Raw genomic sequence first — 7,096 nt, forward strand, 5'->3', positions numbered from 1 at the left:
GACCCCTTTGATGACAAGTTGTTTCAGTTCACAGGATCCCCTTCCACTGCGTTCCCTTGATCACACCATTCTCTGTATACTCTATACACCGCTGAATTAGAAAAGCCCACGCGGTTGGCAGAGAGGGTTAGACTACTACCCACAATGTCTAGTATCCATACAGGGAAGCTCCAAGGGCTCTAATAAAGTGGCCACTCAGTGTATATAAATACACCGCAATAACAAGGTTGAGTCGGTGTTAACCCCGCGGTCTCCAGGCAATCCTTCTGAACATCTTGTATGGCCACTGCTGTGGTGACTGCTTGATAAGGACTTGCGCGTTCTGTATTTGCATTGGGTATCTGGCGGGCAGAACACACAGACACCCGCCACCTAACAACGTGACCCGGCCAAACACAACAGAGACCGGGACAAGGCAACACAGTGCTGTCCCCACAAAGGTCTATTCACAGGATGTACGGATACGACCCCGGAATCCACAACCCTCCCCAGACACGGCGCAGACAGAAAGGCGGCTGTGTGCGGCGTACAAGACGTCATCAAGGAGATGCGGTTTACTACAAGACCCTTATTTACCCCGACAGTCCCGATGACGGGCGGTCGAGAACATTACGCCCATCTGGACCTAGCTTCCTGTTCACGCTCTACGTACGCTGCCCAGACTGCCTCAATGTGCCAGTTGCATCATTTGCGCAATGACTTGGATCCCCTCGCAGCTCGTCCACATGGCTTGTATTGGAAACGCTGCAGGTTTTCTGTGCAAACGTTCTACAGCATTTACGCTACGTGTAAACCTAACCTGGAGGGGCCGCACCCCGGATTACTGCAGATCCACAACATTGGCGCAGGTTTTCTGCTGTATTACCACTATGTGGGAATAAGCATTTCCCATTGATTTCAACAGGAAGCAACACATGGCGCCGCATCCGATGTGTTTGACTGTTCCATTGAAAATAATGGGTGAGGCATTCTGATGGACGTAAAAAAAAATAAAGAAATAGTACGCGCAGCGGGTTTTTTTTTTTCTGCATCGCTGCAAGAGAAAACACTGCGCATGTTCGTAGGCCCATTCACAAGAATGGCGTTCATATTCACGTGAGTTTCGTGCTCCTGTCAACACAGCCTTTGGGTGCGTTCACATGGAGCAGATTTGGCGCACATCCGCATATTGCACTGCACTTTTTCTGACCGCAGGGCAGGTTCATTCGCACGCGACAAACAAACCGATTGAAATGGTTAAATACTTCCAGATCTGTTCCTTCTCCAGTGTGATTACGCAGCGTTTCACGCATCTCCTCTGCTCTGTATTTGCGCACCCCACCATGCACTTACATGGGGACCTTTGGTGCAGAAAGACAAAGCATGTTCTATATTTTTTTTTGCGCACATGTAAACAAATCCATTGAAATCAATGGGTTGTATTCACTGCATATTTCGTGTGCACAAAATACGCAGTAAGGCCGGTATTACACGGGCGCTAAAAATCGTAAAATCGCGCGGAAACACAGAATTATGAAACCCGTGCTTATCAATGATTTCCTCCACATTTGCGATGCTTTCACTCGTGCGATGTTGCATGTTCCCCTATGGAGCTTTCGTTTTATCGCATCAACCTGCGATTGTCGTGTGAAGTGATTTTAATATTAGAGGGTCCTATTGTCTCTCGCGGGAAAGAAAAATACGCAAAAAAAAGTGCGAGAAAACTGCAGTGTTTTTGTGAGAAAACAGCCCCGACGCTCATAAGTCGTGTGAATAAAGACACAATTTTGTTGCGGCGATATCACCCCCCCTTCTTCAGCTGATGGCTTCAGCCTGATGATCGAGTCTTGTAGAAAGCCCCCAGTGTCCTCCGATGAGACGGTATATACGGCACTACAGGATCCACCCAGCTTTCCTGGAGTCCTATAGAACCAACAGCAAGCAGCCTTCCCAGTGATTGCAAACCACTCGGCATGCTGGGAGTTGTAGTTTCACAGCAGCTGAAGACTAACAGGATGGGAAACACTTGCGTACAACTTAAAAAGTAACTGCACTTTTAAAAAACTTTTAACGTATTAGAGTGACATGATCAGCGAGGGTCCGAGCACTGAGGGGGCTGCAGCACTGACAGAAGCGCTGCGCCCCTTCGGCTGTCTGTCGGCTCTTCTCGGCAGATCTCATCCGTCTTCAGTTGCCTAGCAGAGCCAACAGGCAAAGGATGACAGCTGAAGGAGCATCGCACTCAGGGGAAGGCTGCAGCCCCTTAGTGAGCGATCAGTAGGGATCTCAGCATCCGGACCTCCACTGATCAAAGCTTTTAACATATCGCTCTCTAGCACTCTCTAAAAAACTGAAAAGGATTGTTCACGACTCCTGTTCAGAGTCCCCCGCCCCGCGCCCCCCCCCCACTGGCAAGCTGATCGCAGAGGAGCGCTGTTGGGGGTCATCGGCTATTGGCGAAGGGAGGAGACAGAACACCTGACACCCCCCCTCCCACCCCCAAATAATGAGGACCCTTTCACATCGGCAAGAAAGCTGAGCCAGAATGGTGCAGCACGCTGCCCAAGCTTCATTCGGCGTAACGGAAAGATCCCAGAGCAGTCAGTAGGGTCCATCTGGCACCATTCAGGTGCAACGTGTGACGGATCCACTGACTCAACAGAAATCACACAGGAGGCATAAGACCACCAAGAGGTGAGGGCCCTTTTACACGGAACGATTATGGTGTAAAAAAAATAAAAAAGTTGAATTGTGCGAATCCAAATGATAGCGGTTTAGTGTAAAGACGGCCGGCGGCTGAACCGCAGACGAGGATTGGTTCGCTAATCGTTCAGTGATTCGCAGTCACTTGTACCGTCCTGTCAACAAATATTGCGCACTTTCGTACGAGCGACAATTATGTTTAAATAGGTCTTTGGACACCAACAAAATCCTTCTAGGTTGGTCCCTTCTGCGGCCCCTGAAGGGGTCTCGGGCTCATCGCAAGAGGACCACAGTGCAGTTAAGGATGTCGCTTTCCTGGTCCCTCAGCGCCGCAGTAAAAAAGGTACCGCTGACCAGAGCAGATGCGCCCTTTGATGGAATCAAACAGCTCACGGGGTGCGTTCTTGTGGGGCGGACTTTGGATCTGATCCAGAACTATTTGGTGCGAATTTTACCAAAGTATTAGGAGTGGAATCGGTGCAGATTCTCTGTAGCGGAAAATCCACTCCTAATGGACTCGCCGCCGCCAGCACGAACGGGCCCTAATAATAGGACGTCATTTTGCGGAGCCAAGGGAGGAAACATGGCCGTTGATCGCAAGTGCTGCTCGAACTCATCAGTCACCATCGCATTACCACACCATTATACAGATTCTTTCCTGCCCGAGTACCCCGACTCCCAGCATCCCCCCCCCCCCATATACAGATTCTTTCCTGCCCGAGTACCCCGACTCCCAGCATCCCCCCCCCCATATACAGATTCTTTCCTGCCCGAGTACCCCGACTCCCAGCATCCCCCCCCATATACAGATTCTTTCCTGCCCGAGTACCCCGACTCCCAGCAACCCCCCCCCCCCCCCATATACAGATTCTTTCCTGCCCGAGTACCCCGACTCCCAGCATCCCCCCCCCCCATATACAGATTCTTTCCTGCCCGAGTACCCCGACTCCCAGCATCCCCCCCCCCATATACAGATTCTTTCCTGCCCGAGTACCCCGACTCCCAGCATCCCCCCCCCATATACAGATTCTTTCCTGCCCGAGTACCCCGACTCCCAGCATCCCCCCCCCATATACAGATTCTTTCCTGCCCGAGTACCCCGACTCCCAGCATCCCCCCCCCCCCATATACAGATTCTTTCCTGCCCGAGTACCCGACTCCCAGCATCCCCCCCCCCCCCATATACAGATTCTTTCCTGCCCGAGTACCCCGACTCCCAGCATCCCCCCCCCCCCCATATACAGATTCTTTCCTGCCCGAGTACCCCGACTCCCAGCATCCCCCCCCCCCATATACAGATTCTTTCCTGCCCGAGTACCCGACTCCCAGCATCCCCCCCCCCCATATACAGATTCTTTCCTGCCCGAGTACCCCGACTCCCAGCATCCCCCCCCCATATACAGATTCTTTCCTGCCCGAGTACCCCGACTCCCAGCATCCCCCCCCCCCATATACAGATTCTTTCCTGCCCGAGTACCCCGACTCCCAGCATCCCCCCCCCCCCATATACAGATTCTTTCCTGCCCGAGTACCCCGACTCCCAGCATCCCCCCCCATATACAGATTCTTTCCTGCCCGAGTACCCCGACTCCCAGCATCCCCCCCCCCCCATATACAGATTCTTTCCTGCCCGAGTACCCCGACTCCCAGCATCCCCCCCCCCCATATACAGATTCTTTCCTGCCCGAGTACCCCGACTCCCAGCATCCCCCCCCCCATATACAGATTCTTTCCTGCCCGAGTACCCCGACTCCCAGCATCCCCCCCCCCCATATACAGATTCTTTCCTGCCCGAGTACCCCGACTCCCAGCATCCCCCCCCCCCATATACAGATTCTTTCCTGCCCGAGTACCCCGACTCCCAGCATCCCCCCCCCCCATATACAGATTCTTTCCTGCCCGAGTACCCCGACTCCCAGCATCCCCCCCCCCCATATACAGATTCTTTCCTGCCCGAGTACCCCGACTCCCAGCATCCCCCCCCCCATATACAGATTCTTTCCTGCCCGAGTACCCCGACTCCCAGCATCCCCCCCCATATACAGATTCTTTCCTGCCCGAGTACCCCGACTCCCAGCAACCCCCCCCCATATACAGATTCTTTCCTGCCCGAGTACCCCGACTCCCAGCAACCCCCCCCCCCCATATACAGATTCTTTCCTGCCCGAGTACCCCGACTCCCAGCATCCCCCCCCCCATATACAGATTCTTTCCTGCCCGAGTACCCCGACTCCCAGCATCCCCCCCCCCATATACAGATTCTTTCCTGCCCGAGTACCCCGACTCCCAGCATCCCCCCCCCCCCCATATACAGATTCTTTCCTGCCCGAGTACCCCGACTCCCAGCATCCCCCCCCCCCCATATACAGATTCTTTCCTGCCCGAGTACCCCGACTCCAGCATCCCCCCCCCCCATATACAGATTCTTTCCTGCCCGAGTACCCCGACTCCCAGCATCCCCCCCCCCCATATACAGATTCTTTCCTGCCCGAGTACCCCGACTCCCAGCATCCCCCCCCCATATACAGATTCTTTCCTGCCCGAGTACCCCGACTCCCAGCATCCCCCCCCCCCCCCATATACAGATTCTTTCCTGCCCGAGTACCCCGACTCCCAGCATCCCCCCCCCATATACAGATTCTTTCCTGCCCGAGTACCCCGACTCCCAGCATCCCCCCCCCCATATACAGATTCTTTCCTGCCCGAGTACCCCGACTCCCAGCATCCCCCCCCCCATATACAGATTCTTTCCTGCCCGAGTACCCCGACTCCCAGCATCCCCCCCCCCCATATACAGATTCTTTCCTGCCCGAGTACCCCGACTCCCAGCATCCCCCCCCATATACAGATTCTTTCCTGCCCGAGTACCCCTGACTCCCAGCATCCCCCCCCATATACAGATTCTTTCCTGCCCGAGTACCCCGACTCCCAGCATCCCCCCCCCCCATATACAGATTCTTTCCTGCCCGAGTACCCCGACTCCCAGCATCCCCCCCCCCCATATACAGATTCTTTCCTGCCCGAGTACCCCGACTCCCAGCATCCCCCCCCCCATATACAGATTCTTTCCTGCCCGAGTACCCCGACTCCCAGCATCCCCCCCCATATACAGATTCTTTCCTGCCCGAGTACCCCGACTCCCAGCAACCCCCCCCATATACAGATTCTTTCCTGCCCGAGTACCCCGACTCCCAGCAACCCCCCCCCCATATACAGATTCTTTCCTGCCCGAGTACCCCGACTCCCAGCATCCCCCCCCCCATATACAGATTCTTTCCTGCCCGAGTACCCCGACTCCCAGCATCCCCCCCCCATATACAGATTCTTTCCTGCCCGAGTACCCCGACTCCCAGCATCCCCCCCCCCCCCATATACAGATTCTTTCCTGCCCGAGTACCCCGACTCCCAGCATCCCCCCCCCCCCATATACAGATTCTTTCCTGCCCGAGTACCCCGACTCCCAGCATCCCCCCCCCCCCCATATACAGATTCTTTCCTGCCCGAGTACCCCGACTCCCAGCATCCCCCCCCCCATATACAGATTCTTTCCTGCCCGAGTACCCCCGACTCCCAGCATCCCCCCCCCCCCCATATACAGATTCTTTCCTGCCCGAGTACCCCGACTCCCAGCATCCCCCCCCCCATATACAGATTCTTTCCTGCCCGAGTACCCCCGACTCCAGCATCCCCCCCCATATACAGATTCTTTCCTGCCCGAGTACCCCGACTCCCAGCATCCCCCCCCCCCATATACAGATTCTTTCCTGCCCGAGTACCCCGACTCCCAGCATCCCCCCCCCCCCATATACAGATTCTTTCCTGCCCGAGTACCCCGACTCCCAGCATCCCCCCCCCCCATATACAGATTCTTTCCTGCCCGAGTACCCCGACTCCCAGCATCCCCCCCCCCATATACAGATTCTTTCCTGCCCGAGTACCCCGACTCCCAGCATCCCCCCCCCCATATACAGATTCTTTCCTGCCCGAGTACCCCCGACTCCCAGCATCCCCCCCCCATATACAGATTCTTTCCTGCCCGAGTACCCCGACTCCCAGCATCCCCCCCCCATATACAGATTCTTTCCTGCCCGAGTACCCCGACTCCCAGCATCCCCCCCCATATACAGATTCTTTCCTGCCCGAGTACCCCGACTCCCAGCATCCCCCCCCCATATACAGATTCTTTCCTGCCCGAGTACCCCGACTCCCAGCATCCCCCCCCCATATACAGATTCTTTCCTGCCCGAGTACCCCGACTCCCAGCATCCCCCCCCCCATATACAGATTCTTTCCTGCCCGAGTACCCCGACTCCCAGCATCCCCCCCCCATATACAGATTCTTTCCTGCCCGAGTACCCCGACTCCCAGCATCCCCCCCCCCCATATACAGATTCTTTCCTGCCCGAGTACCCCA

Source organism: Eleutherodactylus coqui, chromosome 8, assembly GCF_035609145.1.
Source record: "Eleutherodactylus coqui strain aEleCoq1 chromosome 8, aEleCoq1.hap1, whole genome shotgun sequence".
In the NCBI taxonomy this organism is placed as follows: Eukaryota; Metazoa; Chordata; class Amphibia; order Anura; family Eleutherodactylidae; genus Eleutherodactylus; species Eleutherodactylus coqui.